Source organism: Nylanderia fulva, unplaced genomic scaffold (genome assembly GCF_048542155.1).
Source record: "Nylanderia fulva isolate GAGA-0341 unplaced genomic scaffold, ASM4854215v1 Scaffold2, whole genome shotgun sequence".
Taxonomy (NCBI): Eukaryota; Metazoa; Arthropoda; class Insecta; order Hymenoptera; family Formicidae; genus Nylanderia; species Nylanderia fulva.
The window spans coordinates 1,633,758-1,649,734 of NW_028190263.1; the positions used below are offsets into that span (position 1 = coordinate 1,633,758).

Here is a 15,977-nt window from a genome sequence, read left to right on the forward strand (position 1 = left end):
GCCGCATATATATGCAAGTTGTCCTCGTATAAATTGCAAGAAAAAGCTGCAGCTTGTAACGCGCGATATTCTAAATGAATTCTAAAATAATAAATATGTTCCATTTTCAGAATTCTTGCAATTTTTAAATTTTGATACAATTCTGTCTTTAAAAAAATTGTAAATACTTTTCAAAATAATCTATAAACATATATGAGAAATATATAAAAAAGCGCATTTAAAAATATGTAGAGAGAATTAAGAATTTTTCATAGGCATGCACATTCCATTTTACATTTGAAAATATTTTAAGGCAAATTATATTTCAAATAATTTTTTAGCCGTAACTATGTAGATACAGTTTAACATTTTTGCAAAGAAAAAAAAAGGTCATAATTACGTGCACCAACGTCGATAAGCTTGGTAAGCTTCTCTCCCGGGCGCTTATTACATGTAAACCGGGAGAACAAACATTGTTGCAACGTGCATAGTCACTTGACGGAACAGATGGCGATCAGTCTTGTACGAACCGGTGGCGCGCGCCCCTTAAGGATATTCGTGTTCGAGACAATTAACACCCCGGGCGCATCATTTTTCAGAGCGCCGTCCGTCGATTTGACACTTTTGACTTCGCCCGCAGTGTCGAAAACCCTAAAACCCGAATTAATTAAGCTAATGGTCAGGACCGTCGAAAGGAGCCTTCTATAAATTGGCGAGAGGAGAAGAACGGTAGCCGGGAAAGGAAACGCGGCGGCAGAAGAAAAGTTAAAATAAATGAACTCCCGTATAATAGCGGAGTAGAGGCGCGTTAAAAATAATCGTGGAAATTAAAGTCAAATTACTAACGGAGACGTGACGTGACGCGTTAATAGCGGATTTAATATATAACTCAAGATCGCGATCTCTTCCGCTGCTAATTATGCAACATCAAAAACCCGTCTAATTATTAATATTCCCTCGTATATTAATATGGTAATTATTGTCATCGCGCGCGAAACATTTGATCATCGTGGTTTAAGATTTAACCCTTGGAGAAGAATAATCCGTTAAATAATAAGGTCGCGTAGATTTGCCAAATGTAAAGTCTATTATATAGTCTCTTCGCATTTGAAATATTTATAAATCGCTAAAAATGCAAAAGTGTTGTATTCCTCGAACGTTAAACTTTCCAAGGATAGGTACTTCAGATACGAACTGCATAAAAGCTACTTAATTTTCCAGTTAAACTTTGCTCTTGGAAAGTTCGCCGAATCGTAGCGAAGTTTTCTATCGTAAGTGGCGAGCACTTTCATCCGATCCAGGAGAAAAGGCTTGATTTCTTAAAATAGATATATCAAGAAATCGGTCAATGACGAGCACACACACACACACACACACACACACACACATGTGCAGAGTTCGACGTTACGCACGATGCACCGGGCGATGACGAGCGACGTTGTGATGCGTATCGGTGTACGTGTGTGTACGTAAACACATTTACGCGCTCAGAAACGGAACGAAGTCAAGAGCGCTCGACGGAAACGGAAGTGCCTGTCATAGCTGGATACATAAACACGTCGCGCTATTATATATTCACGCAACGGGTGCCGCGAATAATCTCTTAGTCGCCTAGAATTTCCTACCGGAATGCCTGAACAAATACCGTCACTCGCTCGCTCGCGCGAAATGCGCGTAATGCGACTATGGCAAGCACTGCATCGGAATGCAATCCGGATTCTCTCAGGATGCCGGCTGACAAATTACTTTATCGCGATGCAACGTGACGCTAAAAATATTTTGCGCATTTAGCATCTTACAAGCGGGTGTGACGGATTTCATCGAATTTATTTTATATATGTATATCGCATTTTATATCTCATTGAAAACTATGGCTCATTACGGTTCAGACGTAAAAAAATTAGACTTTTATCGAGATCAAGTTTGACAATCGTATATATATTGACATTGCAATACTTTTTCTTTAATCTGTTTCCCCCTAATTTTGCTAAATATAAATATCGATCGCAAGAATACGTATTTTGCTTTGCGAAATGAGAAACGAAAAAATGTAGAACATTGACAAGCAAGGCTGTGCCTAGCGAGAAGGAAAGTTCGATTGCCGACGAAAAAGCTTTCCGGTACCCGCAGGCCACGTACACAAGAACGCATATTATTCAGGGCCGTATCTGTGCCATGTGGTCAGCAGGGCTCTCGGCAATATTTATGCCGTCGTAACTGTCCGCCTACCAGTAAAGGGGTCCCTAAACGCATCAATTTCACGCGGCGGCGCGAAAAGGGCGTGAATATTTGAAACGGATATCCATCTTCGGTTACTTTGTTATTTGGCCGGCGCGATCGCGTAAAGAGGCGTAAAGAGGCGACCCGTGTTTTTCCCTCCCGCCATTCTTTTTACCCTCGCGCATCATCGCGAGCATACGTGTTACGCAGATCGTAATTATTATCAAAGACTGAAATTTCCCCGGCGAACAGCATACGAAAAAAAAAATGTTGACGGAATAAAAGTTTGCAAAAATATATATAAAAAAAAGATACAATTTCTCTGAAGATAATTTATAAGAGATAGAACGCATAAGAAAAATTGTGCTATATATTAGCGAGTCCCATCGTGGTACCATCTTTTTTAATATGACATAACATATTATTACATTATTTTCACATATTGAAGATGGAAGCTTTAGGATACAGAATCTGGCTGGTGCCCTTCGCACAGAAACGACGAATCGACGAAATCGACGCGTACATAATCGATTCGCACATATTCTAGCCGAATGCGCGGAATTTGCTTCACGGACGATTTGTTTTCTATTCACGAGCGATTTGACGAGGAGGTCGCCGCTCGCGGCTGCTTTGTTCGCAATTCGGTATAATGTCGCATGTATTTGGATCACGTTCGACGATATGTCAATATAAAGGAGTTACTCGCGGGTCTCTGCATACCAATTCAGGGGCGGAGCAGCTTGTTATCCTAAATACACGAAATCCTTTGGAGACGCACGGTCCGCCTTTACCATTCTCCCTTCGCCTTGTCCTTCTCTCTTGTCCCTTTTGCCCTTCCGCTCCGACCGTTTCCTCCTTTCCCGCCACCCTATCTCACCCCCAACAAGATCTGGATATAATGCTAGACAAATTGACGATTCAATCGAATACCAAAGGATACACTGCGTTGCTCGCTGCAACCGTTGGACGAAGGATCAATTTAAGCGTATATATTATGGAAATTGATCAAAGGTGGATTTTCGTGCAAATCGGAAGCGTTCGCGATTAGAAGTTGTGCGGAGAATAAAGGTAGACGCAAAAGTGATTGTAAATATATATCTCTACACAAATATCAAACGTTACTTGAGAATGTTGTGCGACATATATAGATATATTATGTATATTTATATTATGTAATTAACGAGCCACTTCAAAAAGACAAGAGAGAAAGAGAGAGAGAGAGAGTGCGAAAAGAAAGAAATGTACGAATATTAATTTTTATATTAATAAATTTTAAACACAATTTATTAAATATACTTTTTTAATAAAATATATTAACTTCATATATGACAATAATTCAAAAGATGAGATAAGAATTAAATTCTTATAACCTTGTAAGAAAATAAAAAAATATAAATTAAATCAAAATATAAGATGAGATAGCAGTTGAATTAACATATAAACTTGCAATATATATCGAGCTTATTTCGTGTAGATTTTTATAAGATAAGAAAGATGAACTCTCTCGTTCTTCTCTCGATATCGATTTATGAAGTTACGAAAGGGAAACGGAAAGAAGCGAGAGGGAACGCTATACGATCTCTAATTTTTAACGCCGATCGTTTCACTTCAAAATATCGACGACGTCGCTGTGGGGTAAGGCGTCGAACGCTGGATATAAAACAAGTTGAAAGATAAATCGCGGGAGTCGATGTGAAAAGGGATTCCTTTTATTTCCACGCACCCCCGCGACGGTCGGCAGAAATTGGAGGACAGGAAGAGAAAGGAGAGAGAAAGAGAGAAGAGCTCTCGCACAGCTTTATTCGACACCCTTTTTTCACACCTCGACTCTAAGAATCCGGGAGCATCTCGTCTTCGCTCCAGCTTCTTTCCCGAACCTCCTCCTCATCGTCTCGTCGTCGTCGTCGTCGACGTCGTCGTCGTCGTCACTGGGGGCTCGACTATAAAATATTTGCTTTGGTAATGAGGCCACGGTTGAGCAACGCCCGTGGGTGCAGCCCGGCCGAAGGGTAGGATTCGAAGTGCAAATAGGAGAATAGGAAGGATTTGAATTATCGTGACACCTCCGACTCCGCGCTACGTTCTTCCGTGCTCTGGCACACGATCCAGCCGATAGCCTCTGCCAAGAGAGCTTGCGAGAGCAATCGCTGTGAACCGAATGTATGCGAAACGAACTCGAGAGACGCGCACGTCGTTAGTAGGTTACTAAACACGCCGACGAAAGGGCGAAAGTAAGGCGAAAAATTCGAGTCTAAAGAGAAAAAAAACCTTGCAGAGGCTTCTTATCAGATATTTGCAAAGAGTCTAATACAATATTAATATTTATTTTTTAATTGTATAAAAGGAAAATAAATAATCTCTGCACTCTGAAAAATTATTAACTTTTGACTAAACCTTTCAACTAAATATTATTTTGTTAATTGAACATATAAAAATATTTAAATTAAATATAACACACGTTCATATGTTCAATTAACAAAATAGTAATTTAATTGAAGGCATATCTTTAAATTTGAAAGATAGAATGAATAGTTTTAGAAACTCATTATTTTTCTTGAAAGAAACACAATTATATTAATTTCTGCAAAACATATATTTTTTTCCGAAGAATGCAATTATTCCTACACCATCTCGCGATATTTCAATCAAGATAAAACGAAATCACGTACGAATTACGCGCTAATTAAAATCACGTGCAAATCGTGCAACAAGAACAACACCTATATTTACACACGAAGGTATGGAATCAATCGCTTCGGATCCTCCGAGACGAGGAGCTCGTATCGTGGACGTCATTCGCTGGTCTGTCTCGAGAGAGAAAGAAGAGATCGAGCGGAATCGTTGCAGCGCGTTAACACACAATGCCGTAACGAGCTAATCACGATATCAAATTCTTTGCCTGTCAGCGCGGCATTTTGATGCTAAGATATCCGGGCGTCGTAGCCGGTAGGGGGTCCGAGCCGTAGAAAAACGCCGGATGACCGATTATGATGAAGCGATTCCTCGCGCGTTGAAGAGATGAGGTGGGGAAGAAGCGGGACGAAGACAGTCTCGATATATACCGCGGGGCATACCACCTCGAATAATTGAAACACGCAATCTTGTAGTTACGATAATGCATCTACCCGACGAGAGACAACCGCTCTCATCGTCGACGAAAACTCCAAGCTTATCTCACTTCATTTGATCCGTGATTTTTCTCCTTAATCCTGCATCGCTCGCCTTGAATTTGCCAAGTTTAAATTTTCTCCCAGCTATTCTATATATTACTGATTGTGAATATTCCTTTATATGCGAGAAATTTAAAAGTTTAATATAGAGAGATTGAAGTATTTGTTTTTGAGTATAAATCTATAATAAAAACGATGCTCTCGAACGCGTTCTCTCTTCTTTACAGCAAGTACTCGATCCTGATTGACGCAATCTGTAGAATATTATCGGTCGCGCGAGTTATTATAGATAGCGAATCGAACACGTAGATCAGATCTTTCAGAGAACCGGGATGCGGGAAGCAATACACTGGATGGACGATACACGTCGCGATCGATATTTACGGCCTGTACGATAAAATCCCGCAGTTACACGTTGCTATATAGAATCGTGCGCGCGGAAACTAGGACCTGTCGCTTCTGATCAGCTGAGCCGTCCGCGATCTCCTCCGATCGAATCTCCGCAGCCTCGAGCAGCCGGCGAGATACACTTCGTTCTACAAATTACTGCGGAGCCTCTCGTGTGCTATTTGTTTTCGCGTAGCCACAGAGTCCGGGACAACCATAAACCCTCTGAGTCGAAATCGATTGTAATCTCTCCGCGCGTGTATAATTTCAATCTCGAATACGTCTCGAACCTTCAAACAAATAATTCCCGACGATGCTGTTCGCGGTGTTGTTCTGTTACAGGATCGTCGGTCCTCGAATATATACGCGCGAGGATCACATCAAGACGAAGGCGTCCAGGTACGTGCGACGAAGGGTCCCGGTGCCCCGTGTCAGATCGATCATACATCGGCTACGTCGAAGCAAACCCCTGCTGCGAGCGGGACAACTAGCCCCCCATCCGATCCGACACAGACATACATACATACATACGCATACGCGCAGCTGGTACCCCATACCCGCTCTCGATATGTTACAATAAAAGTACTATCCTAGCGCCGACACGTGATGACTCCATCGAACGGAGAGCGCGGTCCATCGTCCTGGCTCCTTTCTGAGAATCACGCGTCTCCGCTTCGCGTCTCGAGTACGATGCACCAGTCATCGTCGGAACGTCCTCGACATGTTATTCTCCTCTCTCCCTTAATACCCTCTCTCGTTCCATCACTCGACCGGCTATTCGCGGCTGGCAAACTACGGTCGGTCTTCATCCCTCCTCGAGAGGAGGGAGAATACGACGGCTCCCTCAAAGCGCCTACGCTTCTACGGCACTGTTCCCTTCGAGAGAGATCGAACTGCCGCGAAATGGATCTGGCAGTTGGAGCCGTAGAGCTTCACAACCGTCTTTTTTTTTTCTTTAACTTATCGATAGTATCGAAGACGATTCTCGCGCGCGCAGCGTATCCTTCGGTCGATATCTCGACGGCGTCGGACGACGGTAATTTGAAGAAGATACGAGACGTTCCGCAATTAGCTTCCCTCGTTGGAGAAGAGAGAGACTGACACATTAATTACAAAGGATAATCAATATGGCTGGGATATTAGTATATCTCTCAGAAATATATCAGAAATGCTAAACTAAATACCTTATTTTTCGTGTATTATCTCTATATACTGACAACAAATTTGTTAAAAACCTTTCAACTAAATTACTATTTTGTTATTTGAACATATATTAGTATTTAAGGCAAATATATCGTTATCTTACATTTAATTTAAATATTTTATATGTTCATAATTGACAAAACAATATTTAATTGAAAGGTTTAGTCAAGTTAACAATTTTTTTTTTAGTGTATGTACGAGAAAAGTATTGTGTCAAATATTCTAATCATTAAATATTTATTTAATTTCTCCTCAAATAATGAAAGCATACAGAGAGAATTTTCTTTTAGAATTTACCCTGAAAATCATGGTAATCTAAGATAATTGAAAGAATTTTTTATAAGAGTTTCTCTAATTAATATTTACCACAATACAAATATAATAAGATATGTTCATAAAATATGGTATAAAATATGTTCAATTAATTTTACCATGTGCGTATTAATATTTTTGATTGTGGTAAATATTAATCAGAGAAACTCTTCTAAGATTCTTCCAATACCATATTGTCTTAGATTACCATAATTTTCAAGGTAAATTCCAAGAGAAAATTCTCTCCGTGCATAAATAATAAACGCTAAATCGTCATAATTTTATAATAATATACTTTTCTTCTACATCCGTAAAATATCTCGTTAAGAAGTTGAAATACATCTCTCATTATTTTTATTAAAAATAAAGATAGCTAACAAATGCGAGTTTTCTCACACGTCCCCTATAAATCATATCAATATACTGTCGATGAAACGAATAATTTGACGCGGTAATCGCGCACACGATCTAATGACGCGCTGGTCGAGTGAGCTTTTTTGCTAGCCAGCACTTTGATGCGCACGAACTACATAACACTCAAGTCATGCTCGCGCGTTCTCGATCTCATGCAAATTAGATCCGACGCGAATCGCGTTTCTGACCGAGCCCTTCGCTGCCGAACGAGCGATTTCGCCGATCGGAGATCTAACCAACATTTTCACACCGCAGTCACGCAGTTGCTATATCACGCGAGAAAGTAACATCTCTATCAGATATATTTATTACCGCGTCGAATATTCGGTGCCGGTATCGACTCGTTCGTTTCTCATCGACGCCTTCGACCCCGTATAGTCGCACGTGGCGGAGATTACAGGGTGCCGTCACCCCTACGCAAGTCAACGAATCTCTCTTCTGCTTTCTTCCGTTTCCCTGTCTCTCTTTCTCTTTCTATAAAAGATTATTTAAATTTGCCACGCGCAACTGAAGATTTCTGTCTTTTCCCTCGCGAAATTACCCACCAGACGCTTGTGCTTTGTTTCGAAGATCGACGCGTGCTACGTGACCCTAATTTCTCATTAACAATGAATACGCAGCCCCGTCTCTCCCAATTATTAAATAGTTAGGCATAATTCTTAGCTGTACGTTAAAGAGTAATAATTTGCGGAATAATCAATGGTGCGAAATTTGCAATGCGCAAATTAATATCTTATCTTTCTCCCTCCCTCTTGAATATTATCAATGGATTTCTTTGATGAAACAAGAATAAAATAAATTTTAATAGAAATATAAATTAGTCGCGGAGACGAACATCGTTGACTCTTTAATGCGGCGAAGGATCGAATGTTAACGAATGTAAGAACAGTTTCTAAGTATCAATTCGGCAAATTAAAAAGCAGAAGAAACGAATGATTCATTCTTCCCGCAACTTCTCAGAAGATATATACATAAATGCTATCATTGTGTTCTAATCAATGTTATTCCGACATATTCTAGGCATTAAATAGCTTGAATTTATAGTAGTTTTTCCGCTAGAAAACGTAAATGTATATTTCCAATAATTTATTATAGGTACGTATGTATATATACAGCAATAAGCATAAATATTTCATTTGTGGTTCAATAGCTACAGAATAGCCACAGACTTCAGGAAAATCATATTCAGTTTCATATTATTAACCTATTTAGATATTTATTAATAATTATTTTTTCTCTTTTTCAACTATTCTGAAAAAATATTCCTTTAAAATAACTACAAAAAATATATTAAATTATTTTTCTATTATAATATTAAATAAAAATAAATTTTATAATTATGTATATAAATGCGTAAAAAAAATTATGGTATATTTGTTTAGCAAATATATATTTATTTAATACAAAGTATCAATAATCACGTGTAAAATGTCTCTTAATTTTAAAAATAATAAGAGTGACGATAAGCTGTATATATGATGTACTGCACATCAAAAGGAATTTTAATTGAAAAATTCTAATGAATTGCAAATTCGTCCGACATTACTAATATTTATTAGCAAGATAAATTATTGGAAATTAAATTTACATATTTCTATCGGAGAAAAAAATCAAAAAAATCCGAGTTGCAGAAAGAACTGATTTCCAAATCCCTCCAGCATTCACACCGAACATGACATTTGAAATTCTCGTCTTTCGCGCAAGCAGACGGCGAACGAGAACGTCTTTAATTCCCGCTGGCCGGCGCCCATTTACTTTGCGGTCAGCACTTGCAATTGCAATGGGCCGCGCAAGTGAGTCCCTGATGCGTCCTGCGGTCGGACGTCATCACCGTAGCTCACGCGCCCTGACGCAGGATGCATCTACCCTGTGGGACCTTCTAATATTCGAAATTGCTCGTCCTGGCATGTTTATTTGACGTCGGGGCTGCCGTAGAGACTCGCCCGCCTCTCTCCCTCCCTCTCTTCCAATTTGCCGGCTGACATTTCTCAACTCCTTCCGCCGTGCCGCGCGCGTTCGCGCTATTCCTTTTTTCTCTTCCTATGTATCCGTCCTACAGGGCTCCCCTTTCTACCATCGCATCGTCGCGGCGACGACGGCTCTCGTCGTCGGCTGAAGTGCCAACTGAGAAAAACGCGATAACGCTTCTGAACGAACGAGGCCGTATATACCGAGGTTGGTGCATCCCAACATCACACGTCGCTCCGGCTGCATCGCGATTACATTACGACACGTCTGATTCACGTATACGTACGTATAGTAGAAATAGCTCGTTCATCGTTTTACGAGATAAAAATGCTTCGTTTTAAAATATCAATATTTCTACTTTAATATCACAATGTAAGTGGAACATGTCGATATTGCATTGGTTCTCCGATTATAACCGAAAGGAAAAATGAAATGTCAAACATTTTATTGTGCAGAAAGTTTCTGAAAAAAATATTATCGATTCGCTATATAAATTATTTATGAATGATATCGTGCGGAGTTTCACGGTTGCTCGGCTACGTGATATACGAAATAAAAGCATCAGGCGTTCTGTCCGCCTGCTAATTACTCGATCGTGGCAAATGATTATTTATGAAAAGGGATAGTATAGCGTTATAGGCAACATCGTGCGGAAACGCTTCTGTTCGCTTTTTAACAAAGAACACGAAATACGCTCGTCTTTTTTTCTTATATCATCATCGCCCAAAAGGGCGATAAAAAGAAATATAATTGCCCGACTCGAGAGTCGACTCGCATCTTAAGCAGTGCCGACGCGGTTTCTTCGAGTTTTACATTAAAATGTAGGATACACTCGGACGTATAGGACAATGCACTTACGTCGTGCGGAACGACAACCGCAAAGCGCTCGTAACGCGGCGCATCCTTGCGATGCATTATGCATCGCGCGAACAACCGGCGCGCGGCGCATCAATCTGTAAGACACGTCCGCCAGCGATAAATCGGATGATATATACAAAGAGGTGCAATGTTACGCGGCACGATATCGTCGAACAGGTAATTACCAGAAAGTGCGTTTTATAAAACCACTAGCGTCAGCTCGCTAATTATAGGCTCCCGCTTTTGTGCACCGCCCGCTGTTCTCATGCAGATGAGCCGGCTTCTAGGAATCTATACGTGAAAGCGAACCTTATATGTATACGATCCTAGAGATCGTTTTATCAGCGTTAAAATATATCGCCACAAATAGTAGCAATCTTTTACGCTAGAATGTATATATGTGCAGTAATTAGGTGCGAATAAGTTCCCGCTCAGCTGTTTTGAAACAGTTAAAAGAATTTATGTGCGCTGAAAACAAGCTAATTCACAATCGGATATTCCTTTTTAAAGGATCTCGAAATTTTAATTGTACTAATGCCTTCTCGTAAAAAATTATAGAAGAATATTAATCAGCCGTGAAAAATCTGAGAATCTTGGATAGATAATTTTTCCAATTTTATTGTGCGAAAATTCGTCGAGGAAATATTTGCAGTTTGAATAACATATAATGCAAAAAGGAGGAAGTATATTGTATATAAAAGTGTACTTAAGAATACATAAATATTTATTACGTATTTGCCATTTTAATTTAAAGCGACGAGACTCTCGTTTCCGTGACGCGAACAGTCGTCGATCAAACGGCGGATCGCGGGCGAACGACACCTTGCGTAATACATTTTTAATTCCGGTAGACACATCGAGCTACGCTCGATATCACTGACGGATCTGTAACCGGATATCGCATAGGCGCATCTCGGTCGTTAAGCCCCGCGCTTTTTGCGAGATACCGTGCGATCCCTATCACTACAAATGAGCGCCATTTGCTCGCGCCCCGACGCGACGGTATGAAGAGACGATAATATACATTGGAATCGACAGTGCGAGCGAGACTCTTGGCTATGCGGTTTATATTCGCTGTAGCGTTCGTGCATCGACGACGGGATCCTCGTAATTTACGAAAGTGCTCGAACTGCGTAAAGTTCCCCTTAAAGTTTGCGAAAATGATTTGACTTCGCGTTTGTAATTCACTCGACTACAATAATTACGTAACAATGTTACTCGTGACAATATCGGATGTCCCGGAAATAATACACTTATTTAGTTTGACGAATCTTTTGACAAATTTGTTACATTTTTTGCCAAAAATATCTTTTTTTTAATTCTAATTTTTAAATTAAAATTTTTTTTTTAATTTTATTGATATATGATTGAATAAATTACTTAATTTAATAAGGATCATTTGCTGAAATTATACCATTTTTTTTATATTAAAAAAATAAATTTATAGATACAATTCGTAAATTTTTTATTTAAATTGTATATACAGCAAAATTGTTGAATGTGTATATAAATTTTGCTATATATATTTAAATAAAGTATTTTGGAAAATACATCCATATATCTATATTATTTTAATATCAAGAAAATTTTACAATTTTAGCAAAATCTTATTAAATTAAATAAATTTATTTTAAAAATCATCTATTACAAATAAAATAAAAAAAACAATTAAAATTAAAATTTTTTAAATTATTTTTGGTAAAAAAAAATTTATATATAAGTAATTTTATATAATAAAACAATTTGTTAATAATAATGTCACGTCAATATATTACGTCAATATAAATTTCTATGAGACAACAATTGACAAATTTCGATGATAAAATGTTAGTTAATTATTTTCAATTTCCATATTCGATTGCTTAAAAATTAATTTCAACAAGGCCACAACCAGTCATCGATGCTCGAGATCGGATGTTCATATTTGCAAGCAACAAGGGTCCGTCCACACAATTTGCGCTTATTAATTCAAATTATCGCTGCTAAGTGGGTGTCCAGTAGAGGATATTAAAACCTTTAACCTTTAGCAGGATGAATTATATCGAAGTCTGTCATCTACGACTTTCTCGTAACGCTTTGCAAAAAAAAAAAATACCCACCAAACAGCTTAATATTCAATTCGTAAAATCAATTTGAGGAATTAATATGTTCTTGAAATATATATGATAACTTTTACGGATTGATCCTACTTTAAAAATAGTGGAGGAAAAATTATTGTGTGAACACGAGACAATTTTAACTAATAATATTTACAATTATGAATATATCTATTTAATAATAATTATTATTCATATAATCAATTTTCAATAATAATTTATATTTGTTAATTAATAAGTTATATTTAATTTATATTTAATAATTAAATATATATTTATAATTTATATTCAATTTATATTTAATATCTAAATTTAGATAAATATTTTTAAAGAGGAATCTCTTTAAATTAATTTGAAGAAAGAGAATTATATATTTCTGGAAAAAATGTATGAGTAAAAAATATAAGTATTTTCTTACAATCCAATATTGTTTTACGATAAATTATCTATTTGTAATTGACTCGAAAGAAATCGTCAAATTGTATATTTAAAATTGTCTCGAGGACCCTTTCGCTTGAATTAACAAGACAATACATTTTCATGGAATAGCATACCAGACTTACTTAGTGATGAACTGCAATTGGGTCGCCGGAGCTTCCCTCTGTCGATGAATCATAAATCCATGCGCTGTCGATCATTGCAGAATTATCCAAGGAAGAGGAACAGGTAATCACACTATCACTGTCACTATCGCCAATAGAGGGCGGAAACACTGTGCACTTACACACCCGCGTGACGTCTCAGTTCGCCGAAACTGGACGATCCGTAATTCAACGCGACACGAACGAATTATTCGCGATCGACGACGCGAAATCACGCGAATTACGAGCCCGACGCACACTCGTTCTTCGCGGAAGCCGTCCGACAATTATTTCCGGGCGATGCCCCCGGCGAGCCGCGACTTTCGACGGATTTTTCACGAGCGAAAAACACGGTGACTCGACGCCCGGCGTCACCATGAATTTGGTCGCTAGCAATAAGGACGCGCGGCTAGCTTCGCGACATTCGACCGTGGCAAGTTCATGTTGATGGCCAAAGTGTAGCACTCTCCCACACCAATGCGCCATTTTTTCCTCCTCGCTGAAACATAATTTTACAAATTAATGATGATAGATTGCGATAAAGTAGACAATTATATATACATATATATAAATTGATTGATACCTTTTTGTTAGAATAAAGCCGAAAATTGGCGCAATTCGAGATATATGACTCGTCGACGAGTGAGAGAAATCTACCGGTCGGTCAGTAATTTGTCGCGATGTCGCACAAAAATACGAGTAAACGAATTAACAAGATAACTTCGACACTGTTTATTCTCCGTGAAATCCGTTTGACAATTATTTCCGGGCGATGCTCCCGGCGAGCCGCGACTTTCGACGGATTTTTTTCACGAGCGCAAAGAGCCGGCGACTGCACGCCCGAGGGTCGCCGTGAAGTTGTCGCTGACAAAAAGGACGCGCAGCTAGATTCGCGACCTTCGACCATGGCAAGTTCATGTGGATGGCCAAGTTAAAGTGGCGCACTCACACCATGCGCCATTTTTTCTTCCTTGCTGAAACATATAATTTTACAAATTAATGATAAATTATGACAAACCAGACAATTGCACATACATATATATAGGCTGATTTATACCTTTTTGCTAGAATAAAGCCAAAAATTGGCGCAATTCGAGATATATGACTCGTCGACGAGTGAGAGAAATCTACCGGTCGGTCAGTAATTTGTCGCGATATCGCACGAAAATATAAGTAAACGAATTGACAAGATAACTTCGACACTGTTTATTCTCCGTAAAATCCGTTTGACTATTATTTCCGGGCGATGCTCCCGGCGAGCCACGATTTTTGGACGGATTTTCTTCGCGAGCGAATACTCCATTACTCCGCTCGCGTACGACCGTGAAGTTATCACTATAAGAACGCGTAACTAGAGTCGCGACCTTCGCAACTTTCGGCCGCCGCAAATTCATGTGGGTATAGTCAAAGTAGTGCATTTACACCAACGCAATGCGCCATTTTTTTCTTCCTCGATTGTAATTGGTCCTTTCCATTTAGCAACGCAAGCATCATTCTATCCTTATTCTTATAAAATGTGGAACAAAGATAGAATTCGTCTTCTGTCGATTTATGTTGTTAATTAAAAAGCACTCAATATTTTCAATTAATAATGATAAATTGCAATAAAATAAGCAAATATATATAGCAGATATAATATACATAGATATGCACCTTTTGCTTAGAATAAAGTCGAAAAAAGGAACAGTTCTAGATGTTATATGATTCGAGTAATAGAAATTTACTGTCTGGTCAGTAGTTTGCCGCGATATGCAGCACGAAAAAACGAGTTAGACGAATTAACAAAATAAGCTTGACGTGTGTAATCTCCGCGAAATCCGTTCGACAAACACCTCTGTCCGAGTACTTTCGACGAAACTCAACGAAATTTCGATTCCCGCGAAACAAAGAATTGACACCGACTGGACGACTAATCAGTGCAATTAGTCAACTAATCTAAAATTTTGCTGTTTTTCCACTGAAAGCAACTTTAGAATTACCGATATACCCAGGTAAATCAATCATACTGTTTATAATGTATCGTAAATAAATAAAAAAAGCCATACAAATTTATATATTTTTATTCATTATAAATATCTATATATACTATACGTTGCTAGATTTATAGAGTCGAGACGATTAAAGAACCGTACACCTGCTGCCATCTGGCGGGAGACGATCGAAGCTACGCGCCATTTCCAGGAAATACGTCGCTCTTACCAACATTGCGGACGCGGCCGGAAGCTCATAAAAGGTATACATCGCCGGCTGCGATGATAATAATAATAATAATGACAACGAGGCGAAGAGTCGGATGCGGGACGCGTAGCAATGCCCGCCCAGGAACGCCCTCGAGTAGGCTATTGGCCCGATATCCCTAGCTCGGGAAAAGGCTGCCATGGCCGGCGAGACCGAACGAACGCGCCAATCGGAGCGCGGCCCCCGGCAAAACAAAAGGTACGTAGCGCTTTTTCTCTCCTCTCTCTCTCTCTCTCTCTCTCTCCTTCCGGAAGAGCAGGTTCTCGCGAGACCGAACAAATGATGCCGCGCGGGAAGGCGAGGGAGAGCCTTCAGAGGGGTGTCTCGCACCCGGCAAAGAAGGATCGTCACTCGGATACCCGACCATCGAGGGGCGAGGGACGACAAGGGTTCCTGAGTTTTTGATGTATTAAAACGCGGGCTCTACGTGACACCGAATGCTAAGTAGGCCTTCACGTTGTACGATGCTTTTCGAGTCGCGAAAAGTGACCGCTCTCTCTCTCTTTTTTTTTCTCTATTTTTCTATTCATTATCATTTCTTTCCTGCAAGA

General features: G+C 39.2%; 1 protein-coding gene across 1 annotated transcript in view; it reads right to left on the minus strand.

Moving 5' to 3' along the window:
- The window catches only part of LOC114945338 (uncharacterized), a 103,581-nt gene extending 89,907 nt beyond the window's left edge, over positions 1-13,674 (minus strand). Inside the window, exon 1 of the mRNA XM_029321505.2 lies at positions 13,171-13,674. The gene's annotated coding sequence lies outside the window, so the exon portion shown is untranslated. The remainder of the gene's footprint in view (positions 1-13,170) is intronic.
- Positions 13,675-15,977: the final 2,303 nt, after the last annotated feature.